This window comes from Bombina bombina, chromosome 1, assembly GCF_027579735.1.
Source record: "Bombina bombina isolate aBomBom1 chromosome 1, aBomBom1.pri, whole genome shotgun sequence".
In the NCBI taxonomy this organism is placed as follows: Eukaryota; Metazoa; Chordata; class Amphibia; order Anura; family Bombinatoridae; genus Bombina; species Bombina bombina.
Window position 1 is genome coordinate 601,554,606 of NC_069499.1, and position 26,118 is coordinate 601,580,723.

The following is a 26,118-nucleotide window of genomic DNA, read 5'->3' on the forward strand; positions in this document are numbered from 1 at the left end:
TTTATTTTAACGAAAGGAATGAAAACGGTTAGAAGCCTTAGATTTACCTTTAGGTTTTTTATCCTGAGGCAAAAAACTCCCTTCCCCCCAGTAACAGTTGAAATAATAGAATCCAACTGAGAACCAAATAAATTATTACCTTGGAAAGAAAGAGATAATAATCTAGACTTAGAAGTCATATCAGCATTCCAAGATTTAAGCCACAAAGCTCTTCTAGCTAAAATAGCTAAAGACATGGATCTAACATCAATTTTGATAATATCAAAAATAGCATCACAAATAAAATGATTAGCATGTTGCAGTAAGCAAACAATGCTAGATAAGTCAGAATCTTGTTGCGCTAAATTCTCCAACCAAAAAGTTGATGCAGCTGCAACATCAGCCAAAGAAATTGCAGACCTAAGAAGATGACCTGAATATAAATAGGCTTTCCTTAGATAAGATTCAAGTTTTCTATCTAAAGGATCTTTAAAGGAAGTACTATCTTCCATAGGAATAGTGGTACGTTTAGCAAGAGTAGAAATAGCCCCATCAACTTTAGGGATCTTTTCCCAAAACTCTATTGAAATAGCTGGTAAAGGATACAATTTTTTAAACCTTGAAGAAGGATTAAAAGGAGTAACCGGCTTATTCCATTCCTTAGAAATCATATCAGAAATAGCATCAGGAATAGGGAAAACCTCTGGAGTAACCACAGGAGGTTTAAAAACAGAATTTGAACGTTTACTAGTTTTATCCAAAGTAATTAACACTTCTTAACAAAGAACGAATATACTGCATTTTAAATAAATAAATAGATTTGTCAGTGTCAATATCTGAGGAAGGATCTTCTGAATCAGACAGATCCTCATCAGAGGAGGATAATTCATTATGTTGTCGGTCATTTGAAATTTCATCAACTTTATGAGAAGTTTTAAAAGACCTTTTACGTTTATTAGAAGGAGGAAATGCAGACAAAGCCTTCTGAATTGAATCAGTAACAAATTCTTTAAAATTCATAGGTACAGTGGGAAAAAAGTATTTAGTCAGCCACCAATTGTGCAAGTTCTCCCACTTAAGAAGATGAGAGAGGCCTGTAATTTTCATCATAGGTATACCTCAACTATGAGAGACAAAATGTGGAAACACATCCAGACAATCACATTGTCTGATTTGGAAAGAATGTATTTGCAAATTATGGTGGAAAATAAGTATTTGGTCAATATCAAAAGTTCATCTCAATACTTTGTTATATATACTTTATTGGCAATGACAGAGGTCAAACGTTTTCTGTAAGTCTTCACAAGGTTGTCACACACTGTTGCTGGTATGTTGGCCCATTCCTGCATGCAGATCTCCTCTAGAGCAGTGATGTTTTGGGGCTGTCGCTGGGCAACACGGACTTTCAACTCCCTCCAAAGGTTTTCTATGGGGTTGAGATCTGGAGACTGGCTAGGCCACTCCAGGACCTTGAAATGCTTCTTACGAAGCCACTCCTTCGTTGCCCAGGCGGTGTGCTTGGGATCATTGTCATGCTGAAAGACCCAGCCACGTTTCATCTTCAATGCCCTTGCTGATGGAAGGAGGTTTGCACTCAAAATCTCATGATACATGGCCCCCTTCATTCTTTCATGTACACGGATCAGTCATCCTGTTCCCTTTGCAGAGAAACAGCCCCAAAGCATGATGTTGCCACCCCCATGCTTCACAGTAGGTATGGTGTTCTTTGGTTGCAACTCAGCATTCTCTGTCCTCCAAACACGACAAGTTGTGTTTCTACCAAACAGTTCTACTTTGGTTTCATCTGACCATATGACATTCTCCCAATCCACTTATGGATCATCCAAATGCTCTCTAGCATACTTAAGACGGGCCCGGACATGTACTGGCTTAAGCAGGGGGACACGTCTGGCACTGCAGGATGTGAGTCCCTGGCGGCGTAGTGTGTTACTGATGGTAGCCTTTGTTACGTTGGTCCCAGCTCTCTGCAGGTAATTCACTAGGTCCCCCCGTGTGGTTCTGGGATGTTTGCTCACCGTTCTTGTGATCATTTTGACCCCACGGGGTGAGATCTTGCGTGGAGCCCCAGATCGAGGGAGATTATCAGTGATCTTGAAATGTCTTCCATTTTCTAATTATTGCTCCCACAGTTGATTTCTTCACACCAAGCTGCTTGCCTATTGCAGATTCAGTCTTCCCAGCCTGGTGCAGGTCTACAATTTTGTTTCTGGTGTCCTCCGACAGCTCTTTGGTCTTCACCATAGTGGAGTTTGGAGTGTGACTGTTTGAGGTTGTGGACAGGTGTCTTTTATACTGATAACAAGTTCAAACATGTGCCATTAATACAGGTAATGAGTGGAGGACAGAGGAGCCTCTTAAAGAAGAAGATACAGGTATGTGAGAGCCAGAAATCTTGCTTGTTTGTAGGTGACCAAATACTTATTTTCCACCATAATTTGCAAATAAATTCTTTCCAAATCAGACAATGTGATTGTCTGGATTTGTTTCCACATTTTGTCTCTCATAGTTGAGGTATACCTATGATGAAAATTACAGGCCTCTCTCATCTTCTTAAGTGGGAGAACTTGCACAATTGGTGGCTGACTAAATACTTTTTTTCCCCACTGTATATCATTTACATTAGAAGTTGAAGAATCTGCAACTGGCAATGTACTATTACTGATGGACACATTGTCTGCATGTAAAAGTGTATCATGACAACCAATACAAATGACATTCAGAGATATAGGCCTCTAGTTATCAAGCTCCATACGTACCTGCCATCACCGGCCCCTATACGCCGCCTAAGCTCGCCTCACATCGCCGCCGTGGACCTGAATACGTTCGCCAAAGTTATAAAAAAAGCTGTCAAAAAGCCGCGCACCAAGTACGGGGCAATGAGCAGCGGATCACTCATCCGATCTCGCTGCTCTTTGGCTTTTCTACAGCTTTATTGAGAAGCTGTCACTAAGCACTCGCACTATACTATACTGTTCTACCCCCTATACCGCCGCCCCCGCAGCCCCCCGCAACTAAATAAAGTTATTACCCCCTAAACCGCCGCTCCCGGACCCCGCCGCAACTATATTAAACATGTTAACCCCTAAACCGCCACTCCCGGAGAACACCGCCACTCTAATAAACTTATTAGCCCCTAAACCGCCGCTCCCGGACCCCGCCGCAACTATAATAAATATGTTAACCCCTAAACCGCCACTCCCGGACCCCGCCGCCACCTACATAATACCTATTAACCCCTATCCTGCCCCCCCTATACCGCCGCCACCTATAATAAATTTATTAACCCCTATCCTGCGGATCCCGTACCCCGCCGCAACTAAATAAATTGTTTAATCCCTAAACCGCCGCTCCCGGACCACGCTGCCACTTATATTAAACTTATTAACCCCTAATCTGCCCCCCCTATACAGACGCCATCTATATTAAACTAATTAACCCCTAAACCTAAGTCTAACACTAAACCTAACACCCCCCTAACTTAAATATTATTTTAATAAATCTAAATAAAAATTACTCTTATTAATTAAATTATTCCTATATAAATACTTACCTATAAAATAAACCCTAATATAGCTACAATATAAATAATAATTATATTGTAGCTATTTTAGGATTTATTTTTATTTTACAGGCAAATTTTATTTTATTTTAAATAGGTACAATAGCTATTAAATAGTTATTAACTATTTAATAGGTACCTAGATAAAATAAAGACAAATTTACCTGTAAAATAAAAACTAACCTAAGTTACAATTACACCTAACACTACACTATCATTAAATAAATTATTCCTATTTAAAACTAAATACTTACCTGTAAAATAAACCCTAAGATAGCTACAATATATTTAATAATTATATTGTAGCTATTTTAGGATTTATATTTATTTTACAGGCAACTTTGTATTTATTTTAACTAGGTACAATAGTTATTAAATAGTTACTAACTATTTAATAACCACCTAGCTAAAATAAATCCAAAATCACCTGTAAAATAAATCCTAACCTAAGTTACAATTAAACCTAACACTACACTATCATTAAATAAATTAATTAACTACAAGTAGCTACAATTAAATAAACTAACTAAAGTACAAAAAAAAGAAACTAAATTACAGAAAATAAAAAAAGATTAAAATTCTTGTAAACTAATTACACCTAATCTAAGCCCCCTAATAAAATAAAAAACAAACAAACAAAATAATAAAAGTCCCTACCCTATACTAGATTACAAAGTAACCAGCTCTTTTACCATCCCTTAAAAGGGCTTTTTGCAGGGCATGCCCCAAAGTAATCAGCTCTTTTGCCTGTAAAACATTAAAACCCACCACCCACATACCCCTACTCTAACCCACCCCAACCCCCCTTAAATAAACCTAACACTACCCCCCTGAAGATCTCCCTACCTTGAGTCGTGTTCACCCAGCCGGGCCGAAGTCTTCATCCAAGGAGCGCTGAAGATGTCTTCCATCCGATAGAAGTCTTCATCTAAGGGGCGCTGAAGAGGTCTTCCATCCGATAGAAGTCTTCATCCACGCGGCGTCTTCAATCTTCATCCATTCGGAGCGGAGTCATCTTCAAAGCAGCCGAAGCGGATCCATCCTTCTTTACCGACGCCTACTCGCCGAATGAATATTCCTTTAAGTGACGTCATCCAAGATGGCGTCCCTTCAATTCCGATTGGCTAATAGGATTCTATCAGCCAATCGGAATTAAGGTAGGAAAAATCTGATTGGCTGATTCAATCAGCCAATCAGATTCAAGTTCAATCCGATTGGCTGATCCAATCAGCCAATCAGATTGAGCTCGCATTCTATTGGCTGATCGGAAAAGCCAATAGAATGCGAGCTCAATCTGATTGGCTGATTGGATCAGCCAATCGGATTGAACTTGAATCTGATTGGCTGATTGAATCAGCCAATCATATTTTTTCTACCTTAATTCTGATTGGCTGATAGAATCCTATCAGCCAATCGGAATTCGAGGGACGCCATCTTGGATGACGTCACTTAAAGGAATATTCATTTGGCGAGTAGGAGTCAGTAAAGAAGTATGGATCCGCGTCGGCTGCTTTGAAGATGGCTCCGCTCCGCTCCGGATGGATGGAGATTGAAGACGCCGCCTGGATGAAGACTTCTATCGGATGGAAGACCTCTTCAGCGCCCCTTGGATGAAGATTTCTATCGGATGGAAGACCTCTTCAGTGCCCCTTGGATGAAGACTTCTATCGGATGGAAGACCTCTTCAGCGCCCCTTGGATGAAGACTTCTATCGGATGGAAGACCTCTTCAGTGCCCCTTGGATGAAGACTTCTATCGGATGGAAGACCTCTTCAGCGCCCCTTGGATGAAGACTTCTATCGGATGGAAGACATCTTCAGCACCCCTTGGATGAAGACTTCGGCCCGGCTGGGTGAACACGACTCAAGATAGGGAGATCTTCAGGGGGGTAGTGTTAGGTTTATTTAAGGGGGGTTTGGGTGGGTTAGAGTAGGGGTATGTGGGTGGTGGGTTTTAATGTTGGGGGGGTTGTATTTTTTTTTACAGGCAAAAGAGCTGATTACTTTGGGGCATGCCCCGCAAAAAGCCCTTTTAAGGGCTGGTAAAACAGCTGGTTACTTTGTAATGTAGTATAGGGTAGGGACTTTTATTTTTTTTTATTTTTATTTTATTAGGGGGCTTAGATTAGGTGTAATTAGTTTAAAATTCTTGTAATCTTTTTTTATTTTCTGTAATTTAGTGTTTGTTTTTTTGTACTTTAGTTAGTTTATTTAATTGTATTTAATTGTAGCTACTTGTAGTTAATTAATTAAATTTATTTAATGATAGTGTAGTGTTAGGTGTAATTGTAACTTAGGTTAGGATTTATTTTACAGGTAATTTTGGATTTATTTTAGCTAGGTGGTTATTAAATAGTTAATAACTATTTAATAACTATTGTACCTAGTTAAAATAAATACAAAGTTGCCTGTAAAATAAATATAAATCCTAAGATAGCTACAATGTAATTATTAATTACATTGTAGCTATCTTAGGGTTTATTTTGCAGGTAAGTATTTCGTTTTAAATAGGAATAATTTATTTAATGATAGTGTAGTGTTAGGTGTAATTGTAACTTAGGTTAGTTTTATTTTACAGGTAAATTTGTCTTTATTTTATCTAGGTAGCTATTAAAATAGTTAATAACTATTTAATAGCTATTGTACCTAGTTAAAATAAATTTAAATTTGCCTGTAAAATAAAAATAAATCCTTAAATAGCTACAATATAATTATTAGTTATATTGTAGCTATATTAGGGTTTATTTTATAGGTAAGTATTTAGTTTTAAATAGGATTAATTTAGTTAATAAGAGTAATTTTTATTTAGATTTATTAAAATAATATTTAAGTTAGGGGGGTGTTAGGGTTAGAGTTAGACTTAGGTTTAGGGGTTAATTAGTTTAATATAGATGGCAGCGGTATAGGGGGGGCAGGATAGGGGTTAATAAATTTATTATAGGTGGCGGCGGTATAGGGGGGCAGGATAGGGGTTAATAGGTATTATATGTAGGTGGCGGCGGGGTCCGGGAGCGGTGGTTTAGGGGTTAACATATTTATTATAGTTGCGGCGGGGTCCGGAAGCGGCAGTTTAGGGATTAATAAGTTTATTAGAGTGGCGGTGGGCTCCGGGAGCGGCGGTTTAGGGGTTAACATTTATTATATTTGCGGCGGGGTCCAGGAGCGGCGGTTTAGGGGTTAATAAGTTTATTGGAGTGGAGGTGAGCTCCGGGAGCGGCGGTTTAGGGGTTAACATATTTATTATAGTTGCGGCGGGGTCCGGGAGCGGCGGTTTAGGGGTTAATAAGTTTATTAGAGTGGCGGTGGGCTCCGGGAGCGGCGGTTAAGGGGTTATCATGTTTAATATAGGTGGCGGCGGTGTAGGGGGGCAGATTAGGGGTGTTTAGACTCGGGGTACATGTTAGGGTGTTAGGTGCAGACATTTCCCATAGAAATCAATGGGATATCGGACAGCAGCGAACATGAACTTTCGCTATGGTCAGACTCCCATTGATTCCTATGGGATCCGCCGCCTCCAGGGTTGAAAACCAGGTACGCTTGGCCAGAAAAGTGCTGAGCGCACCTGCTAGTCATTTGATAACTTCCAAAAGTAGTCAGATTGTGCCGAACTTGCGTTCGGAACATCTGGAGTGACGTAAGAATCAATCTGTGTCGGACTGAGTCCGGCGGATCGAAGCTTACGCCACTATATTCTACTTTTGCCGGGCAGTAGGGCTTGATAACTTAGGCGAATCAGCCTCGCCACAAATACGCTGCGGAATTCCAGCATATTTGAGGTTGACGGCTTGATAACTAGAGGCCATAATCTCCACAATTTAATAACAAATGCACTTAGCTTTGGTAGGACCGATGTCAGGCAGCAAAGTTCCAACAGATACATCTGAGACATGATCAGATTGAGACATCTTGCAATATGTAAAAGAAAAAACATAATTTATGCTTACCTGATAAATTACTTTCTCTTGTGATGTATCGAGTCCACGGATTCATCCTTTACTTGTGGGATATTCTCCTTCCCAACAGGAAGTGGCAAAGAGAGCACACAGCAGAGCTGTCCATATAGCTCCGCCCCTAGCTCCACCCCCCACCATAGGGTGCAGTGGTGACTGTAGTTTAAACAAAAACACTACCTGACTTAATAGCCAGGGCGGGCCGTGGACTCGATAGATCACAAGAGAAAGTAATTTATCAGGTAAGCATAAATTCTGTTTTCTCTTGTAAGATGTATTGAGTCCACGGATTCATCCTTTACTTGTGGGATACCAATACCAAAGCTTTAGGACATGGATGAAGGGAGGGAACAAGACAGGTACCTTAAACGGAAGGCACCACTGCTTGTAAAACCTTTCTCCCAAAAATAGCCTCCAAAGAAGCAAAAGTATCGAATTTGTAAAATTTGGAAAAAGTATGCAGCGAAGACCAAGTCGCTGCCTTACAAATCTGTTCAACAGAAGCCTCATTTTTAAAAGCCCATGTGGAAGCCACTGCTCTGGTAGAATGAGCAGTAATTGTTTCGGGAGGCTGCTGGCCAGCAGTCTCATAGGCCAAACGGATGATGCTTTTCAGCCAAAAGGAAAGAGAGGTAGCAGTCGCCTTCTGACCTCTCCTCTTACCAGAATAGATAACAAACAATGAAGTTGTTTGTCTGAAATCCTTAGTTGCTTGTAAATAGAACTTTAAAGCACGAACCACATCAAGAATGTGTAACAGACGTTCCTTCTTCAAAGAAGGATTAGGACACAGAGAAGGAACAACAATTTCCTGGTTAATATTCTTATTAGACACAACCTTAGGAAGAAAACCGGGTTTGGTACGCAAAACTACCTTATCTGCATGGAAAACCAGGTAAGGTGAATCACACTGTAAAGCAGATAACTCTGATACTCTTCGAGCAGAAGAGATAGCTACCAAAAACAAAACTTTCCAAGACAAAAGCTTAATATCTATGGAATGTAAAGGTTCAAACGGAACCCCTTGCAGAACTGAAAGAACTAAATTCAGACTCCATGGCGGAGCCACAGGTCTATAAACAGGCTTGATTCTGACTAAAGCCTGACTAAATGTTTGAATGTCTGGTACCTCTGCCAGACGTTTGTGGAAAAGAATAGATAAAGCAGATATCTGTCCTTTTAAGGAAATAGCTGATAATCCTTTCTCCAATCCTTCTTGGTGAAAAGACAATATCCTGGGAATCCTAATCTTACTCCATGAGTAACCTTTGGATTCACACCAAAAAAGATATTTTCGCCAAATCTTATGGTAGATTTTCCTGGTGACAGACGAGGGAGGAGAAGAAACGGTGGAAAAACATAGGCCAGATTGAAGGACCAAGGCGCTGCTAGAGCATCTATCAGCACCGCCTGGGGATCCCGGGACCTGGACCCGTAAAGAGAAAGTTTGGTGTTCTGACGGGACGCCATCAGATCCAATTCTGGAGTGCCCCATAGCTGAGTCAACTGGGCAAATACCTCCGGGTGGAGTTCCCACTCCCCCGGGTGAAAAGTCTGACGACTTAGAAAATCCGCCTCCCAGTTGTCTACTCCTGGGATTTGAATTGCTGAAAGATGGCAGGAGTGATCCTCCGCCCACCTGATTATTTTGGTTACTTCCGTCATTGCTAGGGAACTCCTTGTTCCCCCTTGATGATTGACGTAAGCTACAGTCGTGATGTTGTCCGACTGAAATCTGATGAATTTGGCCGCAGCTAGCTGAGGCCATGCCTGAAGCGCGTTGAATATCGCCCTCAGTTCCAGAATGTTTATCGGGAGAAGAGCTTCTTCCCGAGACCATAAGCCCTGAGCTTTCAGGGAGTCCCAGACTGCACCCCAGCCCAACAGACTGGCATCGGTCGTTACAATGATCCACTCTGGTCTGCGGAAACACATTCCCTGAGACAGGTGATCCTGAGACAACCACCAGAGAAGAGAATCTCTGGTCCCCTGGTCCAGCTGTATTTGAGGAGACAAATCTGCATAATTCCCATTCCACTGTTTGAGCATGCAAAGTTGCAGTGGTCTGAGGTGTATCCATGCAAAATGGACTATGTTCATTGCCGCTACCATTAGTCCGATTGTCTCCATGCACTGAGCTACAGATGGCCGAGGAATGGAATGAAGAAGTGGTTAAGAGTTTTAACTTTCTGACCTCCGTCAGAAATATTTTCATATCTACCGAGTCTATCAGAGTTCCTAGGAAGGAAACTCTTGTGAGGGGGGAGAGCGAACTCTTTTTTTTTTTTTTTTTTTTTTAAATCAAAATTTTTTATTGAGGCAATACGAGAACTAAAAAACATAAACAAAATATACATTTCGTATCATTTTGGTAAGTTTTGCATACAAGACATTGTTTATCTATTGGACAGTGAAACCTTGTCAAATAAGAGAGTAGAGAAATCTTAATTCAGACATCCTATATGTATCTCTCCAAAAACACATAAAACATAGTGAAAATAAAGGACATTGTATGCTAATACAAAATAAAGTACACCTAATCCAGTATCACCTCTTTTTTCCTTTTGTTTCCTATATGAAGGCATGACAAATTTATATAATTTAAACACCCAGAAAAACTTATACATCTTATAGAGTGATAAGCTGATTATAAAATAAGTGTATTTATTATCTGAGAATTTACATATTATAGGGAGTCATAACAAGTTGCTCCTACAAAATGCACAAGATTAGAGGGCAAGTCGGGAAGTACTAGTCAGCAGCTGAATACTTTAATAAACCGTCCTCAGTTTCTCTATAAACAGAACAATAAGAGCAACTTATGTCATTACAATATTGATAGCGGGTAAACACCGCTTATTTGTCCACCTAATATAAGGGTGAACAGTAGCTAAGAAGTTTTTGGAAGGGGGGGCAGGCCAAAGTAAATATAGGGAGGTTATAAACATCTGAGGACCAGAAAACTTAGAAGGGTCCAATAGTAGAGTTACTTAGTCTAGAGTTCCAATGCCTACACAAGTAGACATAATATAGGTGACTCCATATAGGGGATCCATATGGGGGTAGATCTGGTATAAGCTTACACTGTACTTATATGTTCTTGTATGTGTGTCTTACCCCTATAATACATAAAGGGAGATTTAGGTATGTCTCCAGTGGGTTAACATGAATACTAATCCCCAACTAAAGTAAAGTAAAGAAAGCTGAGTACAGATGATATTACTTACATACATTGGCATGAACTTTGATAAACAATTTTACATACTCAAATTACTCAAATACAGTCCAGTACCAGGTATAACATATACCCCTTCTAGTACTCATATATGGGTTAGACTACTAAAAAGAGCTTAACCTATCTTAAACATGTGATAAATAAGGTTAGATATATATGGTCTAAATTTTACAACTTAAAGGGACCATTGATTTAAACAAGATAAGGGGGGCCAGATTAAGATGATGGGGAGGGTGGGAGGGCGGAGCCAGTCAGGATAGCAATCTAGTAAGCGCTTTCTGGCCTCTGAGCTTTCCAATTTAAAATAAGAGGGGTTGTCTCCCATGTATATTGTGAGTAAAGGTGAAAAATTGTATGATGACTTCGTTTCTTTCATCATAAATGCACTAAGGGAACATGGTATATATAGATTTAGTAATAAATAGTTTGTATCTATGTAAAATGCAATGAGGTTTGACACCATGGGCTAAGTAGGCTAAGTAGCATGTTCAACATAAGTGTACTGTTGCTATTTCTTTAGAGATATACTCACATTAAGATGTAGTGGCAAATAGAATAGAAGGAGCTAAGGTATCCTGAAACAGTACCTACAACCCCGCCCCGGCCGCTGGCAGAGCGCAGGCACTGAAAGTAGAAAATAGAACTCCTTCAAACATATACACCTCACATAGTTATGACTACGGGAATCTGGGTATCCATATATATATATACACATGAGGCCTCTTGACCACAAATAAAACGGACAGCTGAATATTAAACTCGCTAAATAATTTGTAAAGCTATATGAGGGTGAAATAAGTATAAGACTGGTTAATAAGTACTATCAGCTACTACTGCAATAAGTGGACTAACCGTACTATTTGGGTGAATATTAGTGCTGATCCGATTAGAGTAGACATATACATATACACATATGCATGTACAAATATACACATACACACATATCCACACAAGCAAGGTAATAGTCGTCACTTAGTCTGCTTTCTCTGAGACATAAATATGTACACATCTAAGCCTGTCTCAAACTGCATTTCTGGTGTGGGTTTATATAGACAGTGTTGCTCTATCAATTTCCCAGCAGGTACATATGGAAAGATAAAATACATCAGGCAGACATATATGCGCTAGTGCTATAAAACAGACTCATGTGGAATCCAGAACACGCTATTGTGATAGGGCTAAGGTTGCATGGTCATCTAACATAGCTATTACCCCCAGCAAGAAAAGATAATACTCTAAAGGACTTAAACAGTATGTGTAACTGAGCAGTGGTACTATTATAAAACAAATCATAAAGTACTAGTTTTTAGTGATATAAATGTCCCCAATAATCAGCACTTTAGACCACAAAGTCTTCAAGGAAAGTTCCGGTCAGTAAGAAGATGTAGTAGAGAGTCCCGGCAGACAGAGTTCATAGGAAAGGTAATGTGTTTACATCTGCCCCCCACCGACCATACCAATGATCCTGTGTTGCCTTAAATTTGTTAAGAGAACAACTAGCTAGTAGGATGAATTCCCAAATACTTAGCCAGTTTATAGAACTTTACCCTATGCCAGAGCGAGTGAGCATATTCCCATCAGAGGGATTGATAAACAGGCTCACACAGCGACTTGGGGGAGGCCGATCCATGTGGGCAAAGAGCCATAATAGTTCCCAGTCTTGAGAGCAGAGTTGCCCTGTAAGTTCGGAGCTTGGCATCTGGAATGGCACCTTCCCGTCGCCATTCTCCTTTGTGCCAGGTCGTGTTACCTCTGACAGCAATGCCCCAAAGTTTTCTACTCTGTATCTCTGAAGGTATGCCTGTACAGGGGATGCATGTAGAAGCAGCGAGCTAGGGTGTGCAGCTATCAGTGTTTCCCTCCCGCTCTTAGAGAGGATCGGGTGTGGAACACCACGTGGGTGGGTCGGTGGCGGACAGTGTACATCTACGGGAGAGATATCTGTCTGTGTTGACGGTGACTCAGGGCTCAGCATCTGCGATGCGCAGTGATTCTCTGACTCTAGAAATTCCGCCAGCGATAACAGGTCTTCTAGATCTCTCTGTACACACCGAAAATGCTGCGTTATTATTACCTGTACCTTTCTTTCCCATATGTCGACTGCCTCCATTTCGATGTAGCTCCACTTCGGCAGCTAATGTTTGACAGCAGCTAGGAACTTCTGTTGCACCCGACAAGCTTGGGTAGGAGTTAGAAACCAGCAAGTAATTCTTTATAATGGCGCCTGTAGACTCCAGCCTCATGGGTCCATTAGGGTATCAAATCCCGGCTCCAATGGCACTTCTAGTTCAATGGTCACTCCTAACCATCAGTATGTGAAACTGTCACAATATGCACAGGCTTAATACATTTTAGTACTATCTAAGCCCACTTTTAGCTCTGAAAGGTCAGGAGCTCTTGAGAGCGAACTCTTTTTGATGTTCACCTTCCACCCGTGAGACCTCAGAAATGCCAATACGATTTCTGTGTGAGACTTGGCTCTTTGGAAAGTCGATGCCTGAATTAAGATGTCGTCTAGATAAGGTGCCACTGCTATGCCTCGCGGTCTTAGAACCGCCAGGAGGGACCCTAGCACCTTTGTGAAAATTCTGGGAGCAGTGGCCAACCCAAAAGGAAGAGCCACAAACTGGTAATGCTTGTCCAGAAAGGCGAACCTGAGAAACTGGTGATGATCTTTGTGGATAGGAATGTGCAGATACGCATCCTTTAAATCCACGGTGGTCATATATTGACCCTCCTGGATCATTGGTAAGATTTTTGAGATCCAAGATTGGTCTGAAATTTTCTTCTTTCTTTGGAACCACAAACAGGTTTGAGTAAAAACCCAGCCCTTATTCCGCAATTGGAACTGGGTGGATCACTCCCATTGTATGTAGGTCTTCTACACAGCGTAAGAACACCTCTTTCTTTGTCTGGTCTGAAGACAGACGAGAAATGTGGAAACTTCCCCTTGGAGGGGAGTCCTTGAATTCTAGACGATATCCCTGGGATACAATCTCTAATGCCCAGGGATCGTGTACATCTCTTGCCCAGGCCTGAGCGAAGAGATAGAGTCTGCCCCCTACTAGATCCGATCCCGGATCTGGGGCTACCCCATCATGCTGTCTTGGAGGCAGATACTGGCTTCTTGGCCAGTTTACCCTTGTTCCAGCCCTGGTAAGGTTTCCAGGCTGCCCTGGGTTGTGCAGCGTTACCCTCTTGCTTTGCAGCAGGGGAGGATGAAGCGAGACCGCTCCTGAAATTCCGAAAGGAACAAATATTATTTTGTTTGTTCTTTGTCTTGAAGAACTTGTCCTGGGGGAGAGCATGGCCTTTTCCCCCAGTGATTTCTGAAATAATCTCTTTCAATTCAGGCCCGAAGAGGGTCTTTCCTTTGAAAGGGATGTTCAATAGTTTGGATTTTGATGACACATCAGCCGACCAGGACTTTAGCCATTAGCGCCCTGCGCGCTAAAATGGCAAAACCTGAATTCTTTGCCGCTAACTTAGCTAGTTGGGAAGCGGCATCTGTGATAAAAGAATTAGCCAGCTTAAGAGCCTTAATTCTGTCCATAATGTCCTCATATGAGGTCTCTGTCTGGAGCGCATCTTCCAGCGCCTCCAACCAGAAAGCAGCTGCAGTGGTTACAGGAACAATGCACGCAATAGGTTGGAGAAGAAAACCTTGTTGAACAAAAAGTTTCTTAAGTAAACCCTCTAATTTTTTATCCATAGGGTCTTTAAAAGCACAACTGTCTTCAATTGGTATAGTTGTGCGTTTAGCAAGTGAAGAAACAGCCCCCTCCACCTTAGGGACCGTCTGCCACGAGTCCCGCATGGGGTTAGATATGGGGAACATTTTCTTAAAAACAGGAGGGGGAACGAAGGGAATACCTGGTCTATCCCACTCCCTAGTAACGATATCCGCAATCCTCTTAGGGACCGGAAACACATCAGTGTAAACAGGAACTTCGAGGTACTTGTCCATATTACACAATTTCTCTGGAACTACCATAGGGTCGCAGTCATCCAGAGTAACTAATACCTCCCTGAGCAATAAGCGGAGGTGTTCTAGTTTAAATTTAAAAGCCAACTTATCTGAATCTGTCTGAGGAGAAACCTTTCCTGAATCGGAAATGTCTCCCTCAGACAGCATATCCCTCGCCTACCTGTGAGGGTATATAGGATACGGCTACTAAAGCGTCAGAATGCTCATTATCTGTTCTTAGAACCAAGCTATCACGCTTTGCAGGTAACACGGGCAGTTTAGATAAGAAAACTGAGAGGGTATTATTAATAACTGCCGCCAAGTCTTGCAAGGTAAAAGAGTTAGACGCACTAGGGGTGCTAGGCGTCGCTTGAGCGGGCGTAACTGGTTGTGACACTTGGGGAGAGGTTGACGGGCTAACCTCGTTACCTTCTGTCTGAGAATCATCTTGGGCCACATTTTTAAGTGCAACAATATGTTCTTTAAAGTGTATAGACATATCAGTACAAGTGGGACACATTCTGAGAGGGGGTTCCACCATGGCTTCTAAACACATTGAACAAGGATTTTCCTTGGTGTCAGACATGTTTAACAGACTAGTAGTAATACAAACAGGCTTGGAAATCACTTTAATCAAGTAAAAACACACTTTGAAAAAAACGTTACTGTGCCTTTAAGAGATAAAAAAGGCACACAATTTTGCAAAACAGTGAAAAAATGCAGCAAACTTTTCGAAATTTTTACAGTATGTACCTAAAGCATTAGTAAGATTGCACCACTAGCAATATAAGCAATTAACCCCTTAATGCCCAAACCGGATCGACAGAAGCCAAAAAAAACGGTTAAGGAAACTTCAGCACCTTGCCACAGCTCTGCTGTGGCCCTACCTGCCCTTGGGAACCAGATTTGGGGGGAAAAAGCTTCTTATAGGCCCTCAAACTGCAGCAGGACCCTCCATGTGAAGACAGCCTGAACTTCTAGTCAAAATAACTGCGCATCTGAGGCGTGAAATTAGGCCACTCCCACCTCACTTCGGTGCTTGTGAGGCCTAAAGAAACACTCCCAAGTGTTTTAGTAATAGCCATGTGGATAACAACCCCTGAAAGAAACCCAACGGAACCTTCAAAGTGTCTCAAAAAACGATTAAACTACCCCTGTTATGTAAGCTTGAAATTCCATACTTAGTCTCTGAATACAGCTTACCCTTCCCTCATGGGGATATTAACAATCTTTTCTAGCATTATCACAGTCTTGTCTAGAAATAAATGACTGAACATACCTTATTGCAGCCTAACCTGCAAACCGTTCCCCCCAACTGAAGTTCTCTTGTACTCCTCAGTCCTGTGTGGGAACAGCAGTGGATTTTAGTTACAACCTGCTAAAATCATCTTCCTCCCTGCAGAAATCTTCATCTACTTTCTGCTAGAGAGTAAATAGTACACACCGGTACCATTTAAATTAACAAACTCTTGCTTGTAGAAAATAAAAACTACAATTCTAACACCACATTCACTTTACCCTTCCATTGCTTAGAGCCGGCAAAAAGAATGACTGGGGGGGGGGGTTAGGGTGGAGCTAGGGGGGAGCTATATGGACAGCTCTGCTGTGTGCTCTCTTTGCCACTTCCTGTTGGGAAGGAGAATATCCCACAAGTAAAGGATGAATCCGTGGACTCGATACATCTTACAAGAGAAAACAACATATAAAGCAAAATTATCAATTTCCTTATATGACAGTTTCAGGAATGGGAAAAAATGCAAATAGCATAGCCCTCTGACATAGAAACAGGCAAATAGCAATGGGGTAATAAAGAATGAAAACAATATGGCGCCAAGTATGACGCACAGCGTAACTGAAATTTTTTTGCCGCCAACCATGTCCGGAAATGACACACTCGCATCACTAACGACGCACCCTGTGTGAAGAACTCGGCATTAACTATGATGTCGGAAATGATGACCTTGTGTCAACGGACGTGCCTATCGCGCAAAAAAATTATGCAATAAAGTGTAGCATTTGGCGCACCAGCAAGCCTAATCCAGCCCGCAATTTGAAAATGTAGTGAATTGAAAAAAGACTAAACCCAAGGTAAGAAAAAAATTTCTTAAAATTTACATTCCCCAAATATGAAACTGACAATCTGCAAAAGGAAATACATGAACCTGACTCATGGAAAAAGGAAATTTATGCTTACCTGATAAATTGATTTCTTCTATGATACGACGAGTCCACGGATTCATCCTTTACTTGTGGGATATTATCCTCCTGCTAACAGGAAGTGGCAAAGAGCACCACAGGAGAGCTGTCTATATAGCTCCTCCCTTGACTACACCCCCTAGTCATTCAACTGAAGGTATAGGAAGAAAAAGGAGAAACTAAAAGGTGCAGAGGTAACTGAAGTTTTAAACCAAAAAATATAATCTGTCTTAAATTGACAGGGCGGGCCGTGGACTCATCGTATCATAGAATAAATCGATTTATCAGGTAAGCATAAATTTCCTTTACTTCTATAAGATACAACGAGTCCACGGATTCATCCTTTACTTGTGGGATACAATACCAAAGCTACAGGACACGGATGAACGGGAGGGACAAGACAGATACCTAAACAGAAGGCACCACTGCTTGAAGAACTTTTCTCCCAAAAATAGCCTCCGAAGAAGCAAAAGTATCAAATTTGTTAAATTTGGAAAAGGTATGAAGGGAAGACCAAGTCGCAGCCTTACAAATCTGTTCAACAGAAGCATCGTTTTTAAAAGCCCATGTTGAAGCCACCGCTGTAGTGGAATGAGCTGTAATTCTTTCAGGAGGCTGCTGTCCAGCAGTCTCGTATGCCAAACGGATGATGCTTTTCAGCCAAAAAGAAAGAGAGGTAGCTGTAGCTTTTTGACCTCTACGTTTTCCAGAATAGACAACAAACAGAGAAGATGTTTGACGGAAGTCCTTGGTCGCTTGCAAGTAAAACTTCAAGGCACGAACCACGTCCAAATTATATAACAGACGCTCCTTCTTAGAAGAAGGGTTAGGACACAGAGAAGGAACAACAATTTCCTGATTAATATTCTTATTTAAAACAACCTTAGGAAGGAATCCAGGTTTAGTACGCAAAACCACCTCATCAGAATGGAATATAAGATAAGACGAGTCGCATTGTAATGCAGATAGCTCAGAAACTCTTCGAGCAGAAGAGATAGCTACTAAAAACAGAACTTTCCAAGATAGAAGTTTAATATCTATGGAATGCATGGGTTCAAACGGAACCCCTTGAAGAACATTTAAAACTAAATTCAAACTCCATGGCGGAGCAACAGGTTTAAACACAGGCTTAATTCTAACCAAAGCCTGACAAAACGACTGAACGTCTGGGACATCTGCCAGATGCTTGTGTAGTAAGATTGACAAAGCAGAAATCTGTCCCTTTAAGGAACTAGCTGATAACCCCTTCTCCAATGCTTCTTGGAGAAAGGACAAAATCCTAGGAATCCTGATCTTACTCCAGGAGTAGCCTTTGGATTTGCACCAATAAAGATATTTATGCCATATCTTATGATAAATTTTCCTAGTGACAGGCTTTTGAGCCTGAATCAAGGTATTAATGACCGACTCAGAGAATCCCCGCTTAGATAAAATCAAGCGTTCAATCTCCAGACAGTCAGCCGCAGAGAAACTAGATTTGGATGTTGGAACGGACCCTGAATGAGAAGGTCATGTCTCAGTGGCAGTTTCCACGGTGGCAGAGATGACATTTCCACCAGATCTGCATACCAAGTCCTGTGTGGCCACGCAGGCGCTATCAAGATTACCAAAGCCCTCTCCTGTTTGATTCTGGCAATCAGACGAGGTAGGAGAGAAAAAGGAGGAAACACATAAGCCAGGTTGAACGACCACGGTACTGCTAGAGCATCTATCAGTACTGTTTGAGGATCCCTTGATCTGGACCCGTAACAAGGAAGTTTGGCATTCTGACGAGATGCCATCAGATCCAATTCTGGTGTGCCCCATTGATGAATCAATTGTGCAAACACCTCCGGATGGAGCTCCCACTCCCCCGGATAAAAAAGTCTGACGACTTAGAAAATCCACTTCCCAGTTCTCCACTCCTGGGATATAGATTGCTGATAGATGGCAATAGTGAGTCTCTGCCCATCAAATTATTTTGGAAACCTCTATCATCGCTAGAGAACTCTTTGTTCCCCCTTGATGATTGATATATGCTACAGTCGTGATATTGTCCGACTGGAATCTTATGAATTTGGCCGAAGCCAGCTGACGCCACGCCTGAAGCGCATTGAATATCGCGCTCAGTTCTAGAATATTTATTGGAAGTAGGGCCTCCTCCTGAGTCCACACACCCTGAGCCTTCAGGGAATTCCAGACTGCACCCCAGCCCAAGAGGCTGGCGTCCATCGTCACTATGACCCATGCTGGCCTGCGGAAACACATTCCCTGGGACAGATGATCCTGTGACAACCACCAAAGAAGAGAGTCTCTGGTCTCTAGATCCAGAATTATCCGCGGAGATAAATCTGCATAATCCCCATTCCACTGTCTGAGCATGCACAGTTGCAATGGTCTGAGATGCAAGCGAGCAAACGGAACTATGTCCATTGCCGCTACCATTAGTCTAATTACCTCCATACACTGAGCCATTGACGGCTGAGGACTGGAATGAAGTGCTCAGCAAGTGGTTAAGATCTTTGATTTTCTGACCTCCGTCAGAAAAATTTTCATGTCTACGGAGTCTATCAGAGTTCCTAGGAATGGAACTCTTGTCAGAGGAACAAGTGAACTCTGTTTTATGTTCACCTTCCACCCGTGAGATCTTAGAAAAGCCAACACAATGTCCGTGTGAGTTTTGGCTAGATGGTAAGTTGATGCCTGAATCAAAATATCGTCCAGATAGGGCGCCACTGCTATGCCCCACGGCCTTAGAACCGCCAGAAGGGACCCTAGCACCTTTGTGAAAATTCTGGGAGCTGTGGCCAACCAGAAAGGAAGGGTCACAAACTGGTAATGTTTGTCCAGGAAGGCGAACCTGAGGAACTGGTGATGATCTTTGTGGATAGGAATGTGAAGATACGCATCCTTCAAATCCACGGTGGTCATATATTGACCCTCCTGGATCATTGGTAAAGTTGTCTGAATGGTCTCCATCTTGAAGGATGGTACTCTGAGAAAGTTATTTAGAGTTTTGAGATCTAAAATCAGTCTGAAGGTTCCCTCTTTTTTGGGAACCACGAACAGATTGAAGTAAAACCCCTGCCCCTGTTCTACTTTTGGAACTGGGCAGATTACACACATGGTATATAGGTCTTCTACACAGCGTAAGAATGCCTCTCTTTTTGTCTGGTTTACAGACAAACGTGAAAGAGGAAATCTCTCCCTTGGGAGAGAATCTTTTAAATCTAGACGATACCCCTGGGTCACGATTTCTAATGCCCAGGAATACTGAACATCTCTTGCCCAAGCCTGAGCGAAGAAAGTCTGCCCCCTACTAGATCCGGTCCCGGATCGGGGGCTGCCCCTTCATGCTGTCTTGGTAGCAGCAGCGGGCTTCTTGGCCTGTTTACCTTTATTCCGGGTCTGGTTAGGTCTCCAGACTGACTTGGATTGAGCAAAATTCCCCTCCTGCTTTGTTGCAGAGGAGGAAGTAGAGGGTCCACCTTTAAAGTTTTGAAAGGAACGGAAATTATTTTGTTTGGCCCTCATTTTATTCGTCTTGTCCTACGGAAGGGCATGGCCTTTACCTCCAGTAATGTCGGAAATGATCTCCTTCAGTTCAGGCCCGAATAGGGTCTTACCTTTGAAAAGAATAGCTAACAGCTTAGATTTTGATGACACATCAGCAGACCAGGACTTAAGCCATACCGCTCTATGCGCTAAAATGGCAAAGCCTGCATTCTTTGCCGCTAATTTAGCCATTTGAAAAGCGTCATCTGTAATAAAAGAATTAGCTAGCTTGAGAGCCTTAATTCTATCCAAAATATCATCTAATGGGGTGTCAACCTTAAGAGAATCCTCTAGAGCCTCAAACCAAAAAGCTGCTGCAGTAGTTACAGGAACAATGGACGCTATAGGTTGTAGAAGAAAACCCTGATGAATAAACAATTTCTTTAGAAGACTCTCTAATTTTTTATTCATAGGATCTTTGAAAGCACAACTGTCCTCAATAGGTATAGTTGTACGCTTAGCCAGGGTAGAAATAGCTCCCTCCACCTTAGGGACCGTCTGCCACGAATCCCGAATGGTGTCAGATATGGGAAACATTTTCTTAAAAGTAGGAGGGGGAGAGAACGGAATGCCTGGTCTATCCCATTCCTTAGTAACAATGTCCGAAATCCTCTTAGGGACTGGAAAAACATTAGTGTAAGTAGGGACCTCTAGATATCTATCCATTTTACACAATTTCTCTGGTGATATTACAATAGGGTCACAATCATCCAGAGTCGCTAAAACCTCCCTGAGTAACAAGCGTAGGTGTTAAAGCTTAAACTTAAAGGCCGTCATATATGAGTCTGTTTGAGGGAACATCTTTCCTGAATCAGAAAGATAATACCTCTGTAAGGGTAGTAGACATAACTGCAGCAATATCTTGAAGGGTGAAAGAATTAGAAGCACTAGAAGTACTTGGCGTCGCTTGGGCGGGCGTTAAAGGTTGTGACACTTAGGGAGAAGTAAATGGCATAACCTGATTCTCTTCTGACTGAGAATCATCCTGAGACATATTTTATCAGCTAACCACAAACAGACTTGAAAAACATAATACTGATATGCTAAATCACTTGAAACTGATGCAGTATAACTGTAAAAAGCTGACAGGAAAATATCACCTGAGCATCTCTATGTAAAAAAGGAAGATATTTTACCTCACAATCTCCTCAGCTCAGCAGAGTAAGTTCTGTGTAAAAAGTTATACTTCACCTGCTCCCAGCTGCAGGTAAAAAAAAAAAAAAAAATGAAGAAATGAACAGCAGCCAATCAGCATCAGCAGTGCTGAGGTCATGAACTCTTACTGTGATCTCATGAGATTTGACTTAACTCTCATGAGATTTCATAGTAAGCTTCCTTTACCTGATTGGTGAAATACAGGGAGTGCAGAATTATTAGGCAAATGAGTATTTTGACCACATCATCCTCTTTATGCATGTTGTCTTACTCCAAGCTGTATAGGCTCGAAAGCCTACTACCAATTAAGCATATTAGGTGATGTGCATCTCTGTAATGAGAAGGGGTGTGGTCTAATGACATCAACACCCTATATCAGGTGTGCATAATTTTTAGGCAACTTCCTTTCCTTTGGCAAAATGGGTCAAAAGAAGGACTTGACAGGCTCAGAAAAGTCAAAAATAGTGAGATATCTTGCAGAGGGATGCAGCACTCTTAAAATTGCAAAGCTTCTGGGGGCGGAGCCAGCAACTGAAGGAGCAAGACGTGTGGTTCTGGAGCTCGTGAATGTTGAGAATCCAGAACACTATTATATGTAAATATAAATATCTCTATCACAAAATGTATCCCTACTGAAGTTCCAGAGTGCAGGACAATCTATCAGCTCCACCTCAATGCAGTGATAAACGACATAAATCGTCGATCAGCAAGAAGGTAGCTATGATCAGGCGGAGTGAGCCGCCATCTTAAGACATATTTCTTCCTCACTGCATATTACAGTGTGCCAGCAGTCCTTCCACAAGTAGCGACTTCAGACACCTTTCACCCTCACTTCCCAAGGCTAACCAAGGATACAAGCTAGTAGCTGTAATTCAAGTAAAGTCCTTTCCAAACGTGTAATATACCTGCTACGACTTCTCCTTTTAGTATGGAGAGGAGCATCAACAGCATGCTGCATAACCTAATAACAACGCTAGATAGCCACCACTGGGATTTACTCTGGGAGCTGAGAACTCTTGCTAACTTGACACGGATGTCACCAACAAATAGCAAGCTAGAAGCCTCTGACAACACAGGTCCACCGGATCATACACAGTACCTAAGCGGTGAGGTGCAAAGTGTAATACCCGTTACCATGGATGTCCAACTCGAGAAGGGTGACCGTTCTGACGAATCCTCTCTGGAGAGCTCATGGCAATTTTCTACAATACCTCTGGCAGAGGGTTTACACCCTGAACTAGATCTCTCAAATAACGCTAAACTTCCAACCCGACTCCCTTTTGCCGCTGTGTACTCCGTGAAGACGGCTGTGAGGGTTCAGCTTAAGAGGAGATCCACATGGTATGTCGCAATATCTGCCCCTCTACCTTACGAAGTTTCAGCCGTTAAGCAATCACTAACCTGGACTCTTATGATCGCTAGGCTCACACAGCAATTACTCTATTTGAACTCTGCAAGGATAGGTGTGGGCTAGAGTATTGACATTACATGTACCCGAGAGCATAAAGCTTCTTAAGCTACTGTCTAAGTTAAACAGTTTATTTGGTCACAGTTGATTCCCTAACCTTATATCAGTTTTGGTTATGGACAATTTTGTTTTGGGATATTTTTCTTTTGGGCCTTCTGTTATATTTTCAAGTTAGGGTTCTTTGTTTTTATCTTTCACACCTGACTAACTGTTACTTCTCTGTTTATCGAATGTTTTCCTCTATAGCTGTGATTTAAAGGGTTGTTGATCTTTGAGAAAGCCACTTAGCCTATAGCTATATGTTATCAGCACTGCTTTCCTGTACCCCTAACCTTTAGATAATGATAGCACTCATTTAAGCCCATTAACATGCCCTGTAAGGATTCTCTCTGCCTTGTAATTTATGCAGCTGACGCTTAAGACTTATATATCTGCTCATATGTTCTATACAGTCCTCTTGAATATAGACCTCATGGTGACTTATGACTTATATAGGTTTGTGGCGCATATCATATACCAGGCTATTGTGATCTTCATATTTGCAGTATTGTTCTGGTGTATGTGTACGACACAGAATTCTTTTTTAGATACACTTTCACAGTTTTGAGTCTCAAAGTAATTGATGTGACATATAGACGTGTGCCTATAATTGCGGAGATACGTCCATAATGCTCTCGCATAGACTTATGTAGAGTTAAGTTAGACATGGCACTGTAGAGCTATATTCCTACTCCTAGACGCCGACATAATACTCCTATATAGATAACATAGGATATGAGCGCCTTACTACTGGCTACTATTACTCTGAATTTAGATATTTGAGGAATTCCTTTCTACCTTTCTATATAAGACATACATAATTACTCCAACATACACTTGAACTTCCTTATTTAGGGCTGCAACCTTATCAATGTTGTCCTATCTCTGCTATAGCTGTATCATTTTGTTTTTGGCTCACATCTTTAAAGAAAGGTTCAGGAGGATAACCCCGATCTTACTAAGTACATGAATGTTTACAGTGGTTTTAATTACTCATTCAGTTATGTATTTGTTAAACTTTTATGCATAGTTTTCCGAGCTTATCACAGATCTCATGGTCCTCATATGTTTTCTAAGTTTCAGATAAGCTTCAAATATTATTTATATATATTCATATGAGACCAGTATTACCTTTGTGTGATTGCTAATGAATCGCTTATATATTGCTTCTAGGTTAAACATGTCAGTGTTTCCTACAGATGTGTTATTATAGTTGTCTTACTCTCCCTAATAACCAGTGTATATGAGCCAGAATGTGAATAGGTGCCCTAGAATAGTGAGACCTTAATATGTTATTTACCTCACTGTATAGCTTAGTGTATTGTGGTATTACCTCCCACACGCAGCAGCCATTGTAGCAGAAGAAGGCTCATCCTCCAAATGACTCCTACTTCCATACTAACTGTAACGACACTAACCCTAATACTTCCTGAGCTCCTTCACCAAGGGATGACCGATATTTCTCCCTGTGCTGGTCCATAGGGGGTATTGATGTTACCTGTGAAACAGGTTGGTATGATTGTTCTCCCTGAATACACCCATAGCGATTCTGCACCTCTCCTCTCAAACCAGTTGGCCCCAGATACGTGGGGCCCCATTTGGTATAACGTTTATTTGCTGTTTCTATACCCAAGATTAGTTATATGCTATTGGCCAATAGCTGCTTTTGATAGTAACATAGCTCAGTCCTGCACGTAGTATAAGAGCATCATGAATCTTCTCTAATTTTTATATCTGTATTCTGACCCAGAATCTAACATAACCATTGCACAAATGGAGGCCAACTTCATTAGTAGTTTACTTGACAGCTCAGAAATCCCATTGTATTTATCAATTTGATATTCTAAACTGGCTCCGCCCTCCACCCCTCCCCCCCCCCTATTATATTTCGAGCGGCTCTTGCCCGCTGCATCCCCCCCCCCATAAAACTTTAAGGCTATCTCCCCCCCCGGCCCTAATTTTATCGGTATAGATTCTCTAATTTTCTTTTTATATGGCACAAAGGGGACCATTTAATTTATGCTATACTTCTGACAGCCTATTATAAAACTTGAGAAAAGTTTGATCTGCCTTGCAACAATTTAGAATCATTTGTTTAGAGACCATTGATTTTGTACTGGTTATCACATCTGTTAACCCTATATTGCCGAAGATGTTGCATGTGTTTGATGTTTATGTTATCTGTGAAATTTCTCAAATAAAAATACTTTAAAAAAAAAATAAAAAAAAAAATTGCAAAGCTTCTGAAGCGTGATCATCGAACAATCAAGCGTTTCATTCAAAATAGTCAACAGGGTCGCAAGAAGCGTGTGGAAAAACCAAGGCGCAAAATAACTGCCCATGAACTGAGAAAAGTCAAGCGTGCAGCTGCCAAGATGCCACGTGCCACCAGTTTGGCCATATTTCAGAGCTGCAACATCACTGGAGTGCCCAAAAGCACAAGGTGTGCAATGCTCAGAGACATGGCCAAGGTAAGAAAGGCTGAAAGACGACCACCACTGAACAAGACACACAAGCTGAAACGTCAAGACTGGGCCAAGAAATATCTCAAGACTGATTTTTCTAAGGTTTTATGGACTGATGAAATGAGAGTGAGTCTTGATGGACCACATGGATGGGCCCGTGGCTGGATTGGTAAAGGGCAGAGAGCTCCAGTCCGACTCAGACGCCAGCAAGGTAGAGGTGGAGTACTGGTTTGGGCTGGTATCATCAAAGATGAGCTTGTGGGGCCTTTTCGGGTTGAGGATGGAGTCAAGCTCAACTCCCAGTCCTACTGCCAGTTTCTGGAAGACACCTTCTTCAAGCAGTGGTACAGGAAGAAGTCTGCATCCTTCAAGAAAAACATGATTTTCATGCAGGACAATGCTCCATCACACGCGTCCAAGTACTCCACAGCGTGGCTGGCAAGAAAGGGTATAAAAGAAGAAAATCTAATGACATGGCCTCCTTGTTCACCTGATCTGAACCCCATTGAGAACCTGTGGTCCATCATCAAATGTGAGATTTACAAGGAGGG